Source organism: Macaca mulatta, chromosome 14 (genome assembly GCF_049350105.2).
Source record: "Macaca mulatta isolate MMU2019108-1 chromosome 14, T2T-MMU8v2.0, whole genome shotgun sequence".
Classification (NCBI taxonomy): Eukaryota; Metazoa; Chordata; class Mammalia; order Primates; family Cercopithecidae; genus Macaca; species Macaca mulatta.
In genome coordinates, this window is record NC_133419.1 from 16,355,219 (window position 1) to 16,368,451 (window position 13,233).

General features: G+C 42.3%; 1 protein-coding gene across 1 annotated transcript in view; it reads left to right on the forward strand.

The window, feature by feature from the left end:
• Positions 1–13,233, forward strand: part of OR5AP2 (olfactory receptor family 5 subfamily AP member 2) — a 244,724-nt gene that overhangs the window by 47,158 nt on the left and 184,333 nt on the right. The window lies entirely within an intron of this gene.

Sequence of the window (13,233 nt, forward strand, 5' to 3'; positions counted from 1 at the left end):
CTTACCACTGTACTCTTTCTCTGTACTTTGCATTTGCTTACCCTCATCTTTACCTGCAAATAGCAACATTAGGAATGTTTCTTTGTATTCTTTTATTTTTTGATTTATAGCTTTACACACACACACAGACACACACATACACACACACACACGCACCCCTGAAGCATATACTTTCTAGTTTGCCTGTTACTAAGTTAATGAAACATTTCTTCTGTTTTATTCTGTGATTTTTTTTTTTTAAAATCAACAGTACTAAAACTTATCTGTTGTGTTGTAGCAGTGGCTCATTCATTTTCACTGTGCAGAATATTCCATTACGTGATTAAAATCTAATTAATTTATCCCTTCATCTGTGTAGCAGCCACGTGAATGAATCTGTAGATCTCCTTCAGGAGTGTAAACGACCCAGGATCTCAGCTTCTCACTTTGAAATCCCTTGTAGTAGTTTTTCTGACACCGCACTTCCCGTGGGCTGCTCCTTGCTAATGTCTGTGTGCAGAATGGATTCGAAGGTAGACCCATAGCTGGGAGACACAGGACTCCTTTGTCAGTCCATTTTGGTTCAAGGATTTCTCAGTAACTTTGCTGAATTGTGCTTCTACTTCATGACCGTCTCACATGCTTCTGCTCCACCTTCTCTTCCTCTCTTCTTGACTTGGGGTCTGAGTTGCATCTTTCTTAGCTTTTCTCACTGTCTTCCCTATTACCTTTTACATAGGCATCCCCCTAACAAAATGTTTGCATATGTAGTCCCATCTTGGTGTCTGCTTTGTAGGACATTTTGCCAATGGATGTTGGAGTAGTTTCCAGATTTTTCTACTATACACAATATTGCTATACACTTTGTGCGGGTTATTTGGTACAGTTAGTTTTCATAAGTATTGCAGTAGTTTCCTATTCCTGCTGCTTCTGTAACAAACTACGACAGAGTACTTACTGCTACAGAATACTTGCTACTTCCTCTTCCTCAGGTCCAATGACGTCGTCACTATAGTGAACCAGAGCAATGTTCTACAGTTTTCCAGATGATCAAGGTCCCATAGGCTACACTGTGGCTGAGGAGAGTTCAGATAGCCCTGCGAATTTTGGGGAATCTTTGGTGATAGCTATGCTCGGAGAATGTACATTGCTTCTGAACTTGCTTCTTGATAAGTGTGGAAAAGAAAACATTTCCAAATTAGTGCCAGTGAATACTTCCAGAGGCTGTTTGCTCCAGTAACAATTGCACATCTGGGATGGCAACTAGATTGGTGCTTCCATTAGGCTAAGATTGTAATAGTCTATTTCCTGCCATAATCAGTGTGGCATAGTTCCTGGACTGGTGGATTAATTGGGGATATTGATGGCAGCAGCCGCTCCTGATGGCCAGCTGCTTCCATCACACCAGCTACAGCAGGGAGTTGTGGCTGGGGCTACATGCTCCGTGGAGCCAGCGGAAGCTGGGGACAAGTGGGAGCCCTGCCCCTTTCGAATTAGGGTGAGAGCTCCCTGGGTGTCATTGCTGCTGCCCAAACCATGGCTGCAAAGGGCCTCTCACTCCATGGAGAGGGCAGGATCCCTGGCTTCTCCCCCCAGCCCTGTACAGCTGCAACCACCCAAACCACAGCTGCAGACTCAGGCATCCTTTCACTCTTGAGGTCCCAGGAAGGCCCTATGCACCTAGCAGGCTTGGAAGTGCCTGCTTTCACTGCCTGGCTTCTCCCTGCTGTGGGTGCCCACTATGATCTCAGAGCAAAGTCAGTGCCAAGTCCAGGGGTTGTGAATGGCAGCAGGATGCAGCCAGATTTCTGGGCAGAAGAGTACACCCCATGTTCAGGCCAGGGAGGGCCAGAAGGCTTGGACTGGGCTGCGACTCCCACTGACCAGAGGGGGATCTTGTGGTGTATTTTCTGGGCCTACCCATGGCTCCCCATGGACCAGTCAGCATGCACTGTCTCCCATCTGAGGCCCATAAAAGTCCTGGGCTCAGCCAGAGCTTGGCAGGTGATGGGACAACCAGGTGCAGAGAGCAGCTACTCTCTCTGCTGATAGCAGGACACGTCAGGATGACCACCAGGAGAGAGAAGCTGCCCACTCGAGAGCCTGCTATCTGCTGAAAGCTGGGAAGACAACCAGATAACTTGCTGCAGAGAGAAGCTTCCCACTCCAGGGTCTCCTCTATGCTAGGATCTGAACTCTCATCAGGACACCCTGGCTGCAGAAAGGTACTACCCCATGCGAGTCTGCTGTGAACTGTTCTATTGCTCAATAAAGCTCCTCTGTATCTTGCTCACCCTCCATTTCTCTGCGTACCTGTTGCCGGAAGTCAGGGAACCCGAATGGAGGGACCGGCTGAAGCCACAGCAGAAGAACATAAATTGTGAAGATTTCATGGACATTTATTAGTACCCCAAATTAATACTTTTATAATTTCTTATGCCTGTCTTTACTGCAATCTCTGAACGTAAATTGTGAAGATTCATGGACATTTAGCACTTCCCCAATCAATATTCTTATAATTTCCTATGCCTGTTTTTACTTTAATCTCGTAATCCCGTCATCTTTGTAAGCTGAGGATGTATGTCGCCTCAGGATCCTGGGATGATTGCATTATCTGCACAAATTGTTTGTAGAGCATGTGTGTTTGAACAATATGAAATCTGGGCATCCAAAAGGAACAGGATGGCTGTGATTTTCAGGGAACAAGGGAGATAACCACTGGGCCTGACTGCCTGAGTGGTCAGACAGAACAGAGTCATATTTCTCTTCTTACAAAAGTGAATAGGAGGAATATTGCTGAATTCTTTTTCTCAGCAAGGAGCAGTCCTGAGAAAGAGAATGCATTCCTAGGGGAAGGTCTCTAAAATGGCCACTCTGGGATTGTCTGTCTTATACAGTTGTAGATAGGGATGAAATAAACCTTGGTCTCCTGTAGTGCCCCCAGGCTTATTAGGATTAGGAAATTCCTGCCTAGTAAATTTTAGTCAGACCCGTTGTCTGCTTTCAAACCCTGTCTCCTGATAAGATGTTATCAATGACAATGCATGCCCAGTGGGACATGAAACTTCATCAGCAATTCTAATTTCACCCTGGTCCTGTGATCTCGCTCTGCCCCCATTTGCCTTGTGATATTTTATTGCCCTTGAAACATGTGATCTCTGTGACTCACACCCTATTCATACACCCCTCACCTTTTGAAATCCATAATAAAAACTTGCTGGTTTTGCGGCTCAGAGGGTATCACAGAACCTGCTGACATGTGATGTCTCCCCTGGACACCTTGCTTTAAAATTTCTTTCTTTTGTACTCTTTCCCTTTATTTCTCAGACCAGCCAACATTTAGGGAAAATAGAAAAGAACCTATGTTGAAATATTGGGGGCTGGTTCCCCCGATATGTAACCACATTCTTCCTGGTCGCAGGACAAGAACTCGGGACCCACTGAATAGTGGAGCTAAAAAAACTATTACACAAATGGAGTTGAAACATGCCCCTTGCTTGCCATGTGGTGGGTGAAGAGAAGGAAAGAAGAGGTTCAGCCTCTTTGGGAGCACAAACTTAGGAGCTTCCTGAGCCAGGGCTGTGCCTCCCTCTATGGGGTCCTGTGGTGCCTGGCATCTCCAAGCTTCCAGGTGCCACTAAGTTCCCTGGTGCCAGCCAGGAAAGCTGCTTGCAGTGTGCCTGGTCCAGACACAGCCTCACAGAGAGCCAGTTCCTGTGCCAGCACCTAGAGTTTCCTCCCATGCTGCGGCAGCTCGCATGTCTGACTGCACAGTTGCTGGACCCCATGCTTGCTCATATGCCCCTCACCACTCCACACCTGACTTGCCCTTGGCAGGAGTGGGATCCAGGCTGGTAGCATAAGCTGAGTGCCGCCTGCCAGACCGAGTTGGTGGAATGAGCCCAGTGGGCCCAAGCAAAACTCAGGCAAAGGTGCTGCTAGCCAGAGGTTTCAGGTCAGAAAAGCAACACCCCAAGGATCCTGTAACAATATGATGAGGATCACTATCTAATCTAAGTCTTACAGAGTGGCACTATTCCACTCCATTCCACTCCATCTGGAATAATTCTGATGTACTGTTATGTTTGCCATCCCCCCCAAATCACTTCCCCATTCACTGTAGTGATAGATAACCATTATCTTCTGCCTCATAGAAGATTGGGCACCAATATCCTTGGCAGTACGATATTGGCAGTAGAACCAATATCCTTGGCAGCAGCCTGACTTGTTTCTTAACTGTACTGTTAAATTATCTATGCAAAGAATCATGTGTCAGGTGTTGAGGATTAATCTATGAAATGTGTAATAGTTCTGGTGAGGAATGATGGAGACATCACACATGCATCCACTGCCAAGATTACCGACTACTCCGCTAGGCTAAGTGACAGCTCTGGCCATGTTCTTCTTGGTGTCTATACTTCCTGTATTGCATTAGATCCTTCTGCCCATATGTCTTTGTGGCACATACACACACACATACATACCCACAAACTTGACCTCAAAAATCAAAAGGAAACATTACTAATAAAAACCCAACAATCCTTGGAGGTTCCTGATAGCTTGCTCAAGCTACCAGGCTGGTTTCACATATTTTATTCCATAAGCTGTGTATTGAAAAACTGATAACATTAAGACGTTGAAGAGCTGAGGGAATTAACCTGCTCACCTGTATCCTGTTGCTCTTTTATTCTACTTTTCTGCATATAAAATGACAGACATGTACTTTCTGTGTGTTTATTTACAATAACACTGTTCAATGTTGTTATAGGCAGTTGCTTCACCCAGTAAGCTCAGCAAAGCTCTTGTTGCGGCCTCACTTTTCAACTGCGAAACAGCTGTGCTGGACTGCAGCTGACTACTGTCACCTCCTGTGAGAGTGCTCTGTCTAGATTTCTGGTCTCTCCTTTCCACTTTCATTTGTCCATTTATTTCTTCAACAAATGTTCATTCAGATACTACAATGTGCTAAGAATATGCTGGATGTTGGCAATCCAATGTTGAGCAAATATTTTCCTCCCCTTCATGTTCCATATTAGTGAGGACATTCATCTTTCCTGGTGGCAGGATGAGTCACGCCATTATTCAGAGCCAATAAAGAAAGAAATTAATTAACCACCCATAACATCTAGATAATACCAGATAACTTCTAGAAAAATGTTACAACATTTTCTGTGTGATTTGGCATCTCCCTAACTATCTTTACAGAGAGAGTGTTTTCATTTAATTCCTTTCTGCTTGAATGGTGATCAGAAACTTTAAAACTAATAGTGTCAGTATCTCTTGGGAAGCAATTTTTAGCCCCAGGAGATATTTCTATTATATTTTCCAATATTAAAGAGCTTACCTATTTTAAAAAAAACAGCATTGGTTTATAATGTGAATATATTCCCTATTTTACTTTACTTTTTAATAATTTCAATTTTTATTCTAGATTTGAGGTTTCATGCACAGGTTTGTTATATGGGTGTGTCGCAAGATGCTGAGGTTTGGGATGTGAATGATCCCATCACCCAGGTAGTGAGTATAGTGATATGGACAGGAGACAGAGAAATACTGGGTAGAAGAGGGCAGTGCATTGGCAAAGACCCCACCTTTAAGGCTGGAGACCCACCAGAAATAAGTGAAAACAGGAATTTCTGTTTCTGTACCCAAAAAGTGGCCTTTTGGCCTGCTATGCCCCCCTATCCTATACCCATATAAGTTCTGAACCCCAGACTCCAGAGGCAGACAAGGAGATGAGGAGACGACAGAAGACAAATGGAAGAGAGGCACAGCAGAGAGAGAAGAGAAGGAACATCTGAATGCCGAGAGGAATTAGACTGGGGGCTGTTGAAGGGGAGTTTGGCCACTGGATGGCCAAAACTCCAGGGGAAGATCATCTTCCCACTCCGTTGCCTTTCCAGCTCCCCATCCATCTTGCTGAGAATTACCTCCACTACTCAGTAAAGCCCTGCATTCATTTTTCAAGTTTGTGTGTGACCCAATTCTTCTGGGATGCTGGGCAAGAGCTTGGGATACAGAAAGCTGTCACGCTGGCCCTGTGCCCTCACAAAAAGGCAGAGCGTCCTTTGAACTGGTTAACACTTAAGCCATCTGCAGATGACAAGGCTGAAAGAGCACTGTAACACTGGGGCCACAGGCACCCAACCCTAGATACTACTGTGGGGCCAGAGCTCAAAGCACTCACCCCAGCTCCTGCACCTGACTGTCTGTGTGCTCCCCCTCTTCCTCCCATCAGGGGTTTGAACAGTGGTGGTGACCGAAACTGTAAGTCACACCCTTATTGCACATCCTGCAAGGGGAATCAGGGAACTCTCCCATTTCATTTGGGGCTCCATCTGAGATACAAAGAAAGGTGAGTTAAAATGCGGATCGGTGTCTTTTCCAAGACCCTGCCACCCCTCTCTTTCCTACAGATAAGAAGAACTTTGACTATGTTTCTCTTCAGAGATGTCTACCCACCACAGAACTGGAGTAAAGCTCTCGGGCAACCGGATGCATTTTTTTTTTTTTTTGGAAGGCCCCAAGACTAAACTCTGTTGGCCAAGACCCCCAGATTTTGCCTGGTGTCTTTACTTCTCTCAAGGTTTGAAATGCCCCTTATCTCTTCCCTTATAATGTTAAGGGTTTTGCTACAGACTGCAACAATGATACTAAATATAATGAGCATTTGGCTCAGCCATCAAAGGTGAAATTCAGAACAATGTGGTTTCTGTTTATTCTTAGAGGTACCATCTCCATCCTCAACCTGACAGCCACAGACGTGCAGCATATGACACCTCTTCTCCTCGCCCACCCCCTTCCTGGCTTGGGTGCCTGGGTGTGTCCACAGCATTCATAAGCCATGCCCAATGGCCACAAGGGTGGGGGAAAACCATAACTGCTGCTGGGGCCTCATGTGGCCAGCTGGCCAGCACTTCCCACCTGCCATGCCAATGGAACTTTTCCTCCCCTGGCCAAGAAGGTCACCCTGGACTGAACCAGGTGAAGGATACAGTGATAAAGGAACCTATTTGCACTGAGCAAGGTGTTTTTCCCCCAGGACCTCCCACTTTTGCCTCTTAAGCTGTATTTTTCTTTTCTAAATGAGAGGGTTCCTATCCCCAGCACTCCGCTTATGATAGGAAACATAATGGAGGAGCGCCCCTGCTGGCTGATAACTGCAAATTCAACAGGGCTAATTTGAGAGCATCTAGACAGATACAGACAGCCCCTGAAATACCTTTTTTTTTTTGTCTCAGATTCGATTCCAGGTTTCAGGCTGAATCCTTAGAAAGGAAAACCAGATCTGAGGAATCCAAAGCCAGGCAACAGGCACAATGTGAATGGGCAGGACCAATTCCTGCTGACTAAACTCCCCACCACATGGAAGGAGGCCATGCTCCATAACATAAATGAGCCCCAGGGAACTCAAAGGTTGCCAGCAGTAGGGAGGATGGAGGCATAGGTGAGGGCAAATAATTCCTATTCTCTAGGCCTTCCCTGCATCATGGGTACATGTCACATTGGCATCCATGGGTGGCACCTGCCAAGGTCTCCAGGACTCAGGGACAAAAGATGGAAGAGAAAAAGGGGACACTTGTTTTCTGTCTCCTTCAAAGAAGGAAGGGAAATGAGAGTCACCTCTATTTCCTTGTCTTTCCGAATGGGCAACCAGCTTTTTTCACCACCCTTTGCTTATATTCCTTTGGAGTGTATCCTAAACCACTGGGACTGCTTTGACCATCAGAATCTGGAAGAAAAATGCCTCATAGCCCTCTGCACAGAGGTTTGGTGAAATTATGAAGGACTGGGTCTGCCTTAGGAAGGAACAATTTATTTCAATACCATCCCACAGTGTTACCTTTTCTGTAGATGTGCAGACAGATGGTCTGAGACCCCATATTTTCAGGCTTTCTATAACTTGCAGAACAACCCAGACCTTTGCTGACAGTGTAGGATTAATCCAGCCCTCATGTTAGCCATCTCAGGAAAGTCTGCAAGGGGCAAGCCAAGGAAACTAAAAATACAAATTCCAGAGGCACCCCTAGAAGAGGAGCCAGCTCCTTCCAGCCCTGCTCCTCCAGGTTCACTCTGACTTCCCTATCCAGCTTCGGCCTTACACTTGCCCCCGCTTAGAAATCCCCACCATAGACAAATACCAGTCTTACTCTTGCCCCTCCAACAGATGCCTGGTGAACTTTGCCTCAGTCAGGTCCAAGTCCCCTTCTCCTTTTAAGAGTTAAAACAAATTAAGGGGGATCTCGGCAAGTTTTCAGATGATCCTGATCAATGTATAGAGGCTTCCCAGAATTTCACCGAATAATTTGAACTCTCCTGGAGAGATGTTATGTTACTTTTGAATTAGACCCTGATAGGGACTGGGAAGCAGGCCACTCTGCAAGCAGCAGAGAGATTTGGGGATGAACTTTGTATCACATATAGTATCAGGGAAAGGGGTGGAATCCTCTAACTGGAAGAGAAGCAGTACCAATGGTACAATTATTTTTCATGAAGTTTGCACTAGTTTTCTGTTCCCATTGCTTCTGTAACAAACTAGCACAGGGAACTTGTAACTTCCACTTTCTCAGATCCAATCATGTCTAAAGTGGAGTGGAGTGATGTTCTACAGGTTTTTTAATGGTCAAGGTCCAATAGGCTACACTGTGGCTTAGGAGAGTTCAGATAGCCCTGGGAATGATTGGGAATGTTTCGTGATATCTATGCTAAGAGAATGCATCTTGCTTCTGAACTTGCTTCCTGATACATGTGGAAAAGAATGTATTTCCAATGTAGTGCCAGGGCATAGTACTAGAGGCTGTTTGTTCCAGTAACAATTGCACATCTGGTACAGTGACTGAGATTGGTGCTTCCACTTGGCTGAGATTGTGGTAGTCAATTTTCTACCAGTATCTGTTTGGATTTTGTAGGTTCTGGACTGGTGAGTTAAATGAGGATATGATGAGGACCACCACCTAATTTAAGTCTTAGAGAATTGCACTATTCAACTCCATTCCACACCACCTGGCATCATTCTGATTTACTATTATGTTTACTATTCCCCAAAATCACTTTCCCTTTTACTGTAGTGGTAGATGACCATTATCTTCTGCCTCATAGAAGATTGAGCATCAATGTCTTTGGCATTAGGATACTGGCAGTAGGATATTACAGCTCCAATATCCTTGAAAGCAGTGTGACTTCTTTCTTAACTGTGCTAATAAGTTATTTATGCAAATAATCATGCCAGATGTTAAGGATTAATTCATAAAATACATAGTTTTCTTGGTGGGGAATGATGGAGACACCACACATGCATCCACTGCCAAAATTACCCACTACTACTCTGGGTTAAGTGATAGCTCTGCCCCCGTTCTCCTTGGAGTCTATAACTCCTGTATAACATTAGATATTCTGCCCTTGGGTCTTCTGTGACACATACATACAAATAAAAAGAAAACATTATTAATAAAAACCCAGCAATTCTTAGAGATCCCTGATATCTTGCTCAAGCTACCAAGCTGATTTCACATATTTTATTCCATAAACTGTGTATTGAAAAACTGATAATGCTAAGACACTGAGGCACTGAAGGAATTGACCTGGTCACCTGTATCCTGTTGCTCTTTTATTCTACTCTTCTGCATATAAAATGACAGACATGTACTTTCTGTGTGTTTATTTACAACAACATTCTTCCATGTTGTTACAAGTAGTTGCTTCACCCAGTAAGCTTGGCAAAGCTCTTGCTGCTGGTTCACTTTTCAACCCAGAAACAGCTGCACTGAACTGCAGCTGACTCCTCTCAACTCCACTGAGAGCACTCTGTCTAGATTTATGGTCTTTCCTTTCTGCTTTCTTTTGTCCATTTATTCCTTCAACATATGTTTGTTTGTTTGTTTACTTATTTATTCTTTGAGACAGAGTCTCGCTCTGTGGTCCAGGCTGGAGTGCAGTGACAATCTTGGCTCACTACAACCTCTGCCGCCGTGGCTCAAGTGATTCTCCTGCCTCAGACTCCTGAGTAGCTGGGACTACAGGCCTACACCACCATACGTGGCTAATTTTTTGTATTTTTCGTAGAGACAGATTTTAGCCATATTGGCTAGGCTGGTCTCAAACTCATGACCTCAGGTGATTCACCCACCTCAACCTCCCAAAGTGCTGGCATTACAGGTGTGAGCCACCACGTCCAGCCAACAAATGTTTATTGATCAACTACAGAGCGCTAAATATGCTGGATGTTGGGGATCCAATGCTGAGCAAGTTGGACTGCTCACCTTTATGTTCTGTGTTGGTGGGAATGTTCATCTTTCCTCATGGCAGCATGGATCACACCATCTTTCAGAGCCAATAAAGAAAAAAATTAACCATCAGATAGAAAGATGTTACAGCATTTCCTGTTTAATTAGGCATCTCCCTAAACTATCTTTACAGACAGAGAGTTTTCCTTTAATTTCTTTTTGCTCTAATGGTGAAGTCGTCAGATACTTTAAAACTGTGTTGTCAATATTTCCTGTGAAGCATTTTTCAACTCCAGGAAATATTTCTGTTATATTTTCCAAAATTTAACAGCTTATCTATGGAAATAAGTGCATTGGTTTATGATGTAGGCGTGTTCTTTATTTTGTTTTTTATAATTTTTATAATTTATAAAATCAACTTTTATTTTAGATTCAGAAGTTCATGCACAAGTTTGTATATTGCATGATGCTGAAGTTTGGGATATGAACAATCCTGTCTCCCAGGTAATGAGTATAGTACCCAACAGTTAGTTTTTAAACCCTTGCCCCACTTGCTGCCTTGCACCCTAGAGTCCCTAGTGTTTATTGCTCCCATTTTTGTGTCCTTGTGTACTCAATGTTTAGCTCCCGTTTATAAGTGAGCACATTCAATATTTGCTCTCCTGTTCCTGCATTAATTCACTTAGGATAATGATCTCTAGCTATATTCATGTGACTGCAAAGGATATGAATTTGTTCATTTTTATGGTGGTGTGGTATTTCATGGTATATATGTACCACATTTTCTTTACCCAATCCACCATTGATGGGCACTTAGGTTGATTGTATTGTTGCTATTGTGAATAGTGCTGTGATGAACATGCCAGCACATGTGTCTTTTTGGTAGAAAAAAATATTTTCTTTTCAATATATATCCAGTAATGGGATTACTTGGTCGAATGATAGTTTTAAGTACTTTCAGAAATCTACATACTACTTTCCACAGTGACTGAACTAATTTAGATTCCCAACAACAGTGTGTAAGTATTGGCTTTTCTTTGCAGCCTCACTAGCATCTATTGGTTTTATTCTTGACTTTTTTAATAATAGCCATTCTGACTGGTGTGTGATGGCTGTCTCATTGTGGTTTTGATTTGCATTTTTCTGGTGATTAGTGATGTTAAGCATTGTTTTCATATGTTTGTTAGTCGATTGTATATCTTTTGAGAAGTGTTTGTTCATGTCCTTTGTCCACTTTTTAATAGGGTTATTTGTTTTTATATTTGTTGAGTTGTTTAAGTTCCTTATAAATTCTGGATATTAGACTCTTGTTAGATGCATAGTTTGTGAATATTTTCTTCTGTTTTGTAGGTTGTCTGCTTACTCTGTTGATATATAAAATATATATACACACACACACATATATATATAAACTGTGCAGAAGCTCTTTAATTTAATTAGGTCCTACTTGTCAAATGTTGTTTTTGTTGCAATTGCTTTTGAAGACTTAGTCATAAATTATTTCCCAAGGCTGATGTCCAGAATGGCATTTCCCTGGTTTTCTTCTAGGATTTCTATAGTTTGAGGCCTTAGATTTAAATCTTTAACCTATCTTGAATTAGTTTTTGTGTCTGGTGAAAGGTAGGGTCTGGTTTCATTTTTTGGCATATGGCTAGCTAGCCAGTTATCCCAGCACAATTTATTAAATAGGAAGTCCTTTCTCCATTGCTTACTTCTGTTGACTTCATCGAAGATCAGATGGCTGTATGTGTGTAGCTTTGTTTCTAGGTTCTCTATTCTGTTCCATGGGTCTATGTTTCTGTTTTTGTTCTAGTACCACACTGTTTTGGTTACTGTAGCCTTATAGTATGTTTTGAAATGGGTAATGTGATGTCTCCAGTTTTGTTCTTTTTGCTAAGGATTGCTTTGGCTATTTGGGCTCTTTTGTGGTTTCATATAACTTTTAGAATAGTTTTTCTAATTCTGTAAAAAAATGGCATCACTAGTTTGATAGAAATAGCATTGAATTTGTAGATTGCTTGGGATAGTATGGCCATTTTAATGATATTGATTATTCTTATCCATGAGCATGAACTGCTTTTTCATTTGTTTGTGTCATTCTGATTTCTTTGGGTAATATTTTGTAATTCTCTTTGTAGAGATATTTCATCTCCTTGGTTAGATGTATTCTTAAGTATTTTATTATTTTTTTGGTGGCTAGTGTAAATGGGATTGCATTCTTAAATTTGGCTTTCAGCTTGAACTTTATTGGTATATGAAAATGCTACTAATTTTTGAATATTGATTTTGTAACTTAAAACTTTACTAAAGTCATTTATCAGTTTCAGGAGCCCTTTGGCAGAGTCTGGAGTTTTCTAGATATAGAATCATATTGTCCACAAAGAGAGATAGTTTGATTCTTTTTCTGTTTAGATGCCTTTTGTTTCTTTCTCTTGCCTGGTTACTCTACTTAAGACTTCCAGTACTATGTTTAATAGGGATGGTGAGAGTGAACATCCCTGCCTTGTTCTAGTTCTCAAGGGGGAATGCTTCCAGTTTTTGCTCATTCATTATAATGTTGGCTGTGACTTTGTCACAGATGGCACTTATTTTGAGATATATTGCTTTGATGCCTAGTTTGTTGAGTGTTTTTATTATAAAGGGATGTAGGATTTTATTAAAGGATTTTTCTGCATCTATTGAAATGATCATATGGTTTTTGTTTTAAATCCTATTGACGTGGCGAATCACATTTAATAATTTGTATATTTTGAGCCAAACTCGCATTCCAAGAATGATGCCTATTTGATCATGGTGAATTAACTTTTGATGTGCTCTTCAATTCGATTTGCTAGTATTTCATTGTTGGCTTTGCATCTACGTTCATCAGGGATATTTGCCTGTAGTTTTATTTTATTTTATTGTGTTTTGTCTTTGCTAAGTTTTGGTATCAGGGTAATTGTGGCTTCATAGAATGAGTTACAAAGGAGTTCTTCCTCTTCAATGTTTTGAAATAGTTTCAATAGCATTGGTATCATCTCTTCTTTTTACA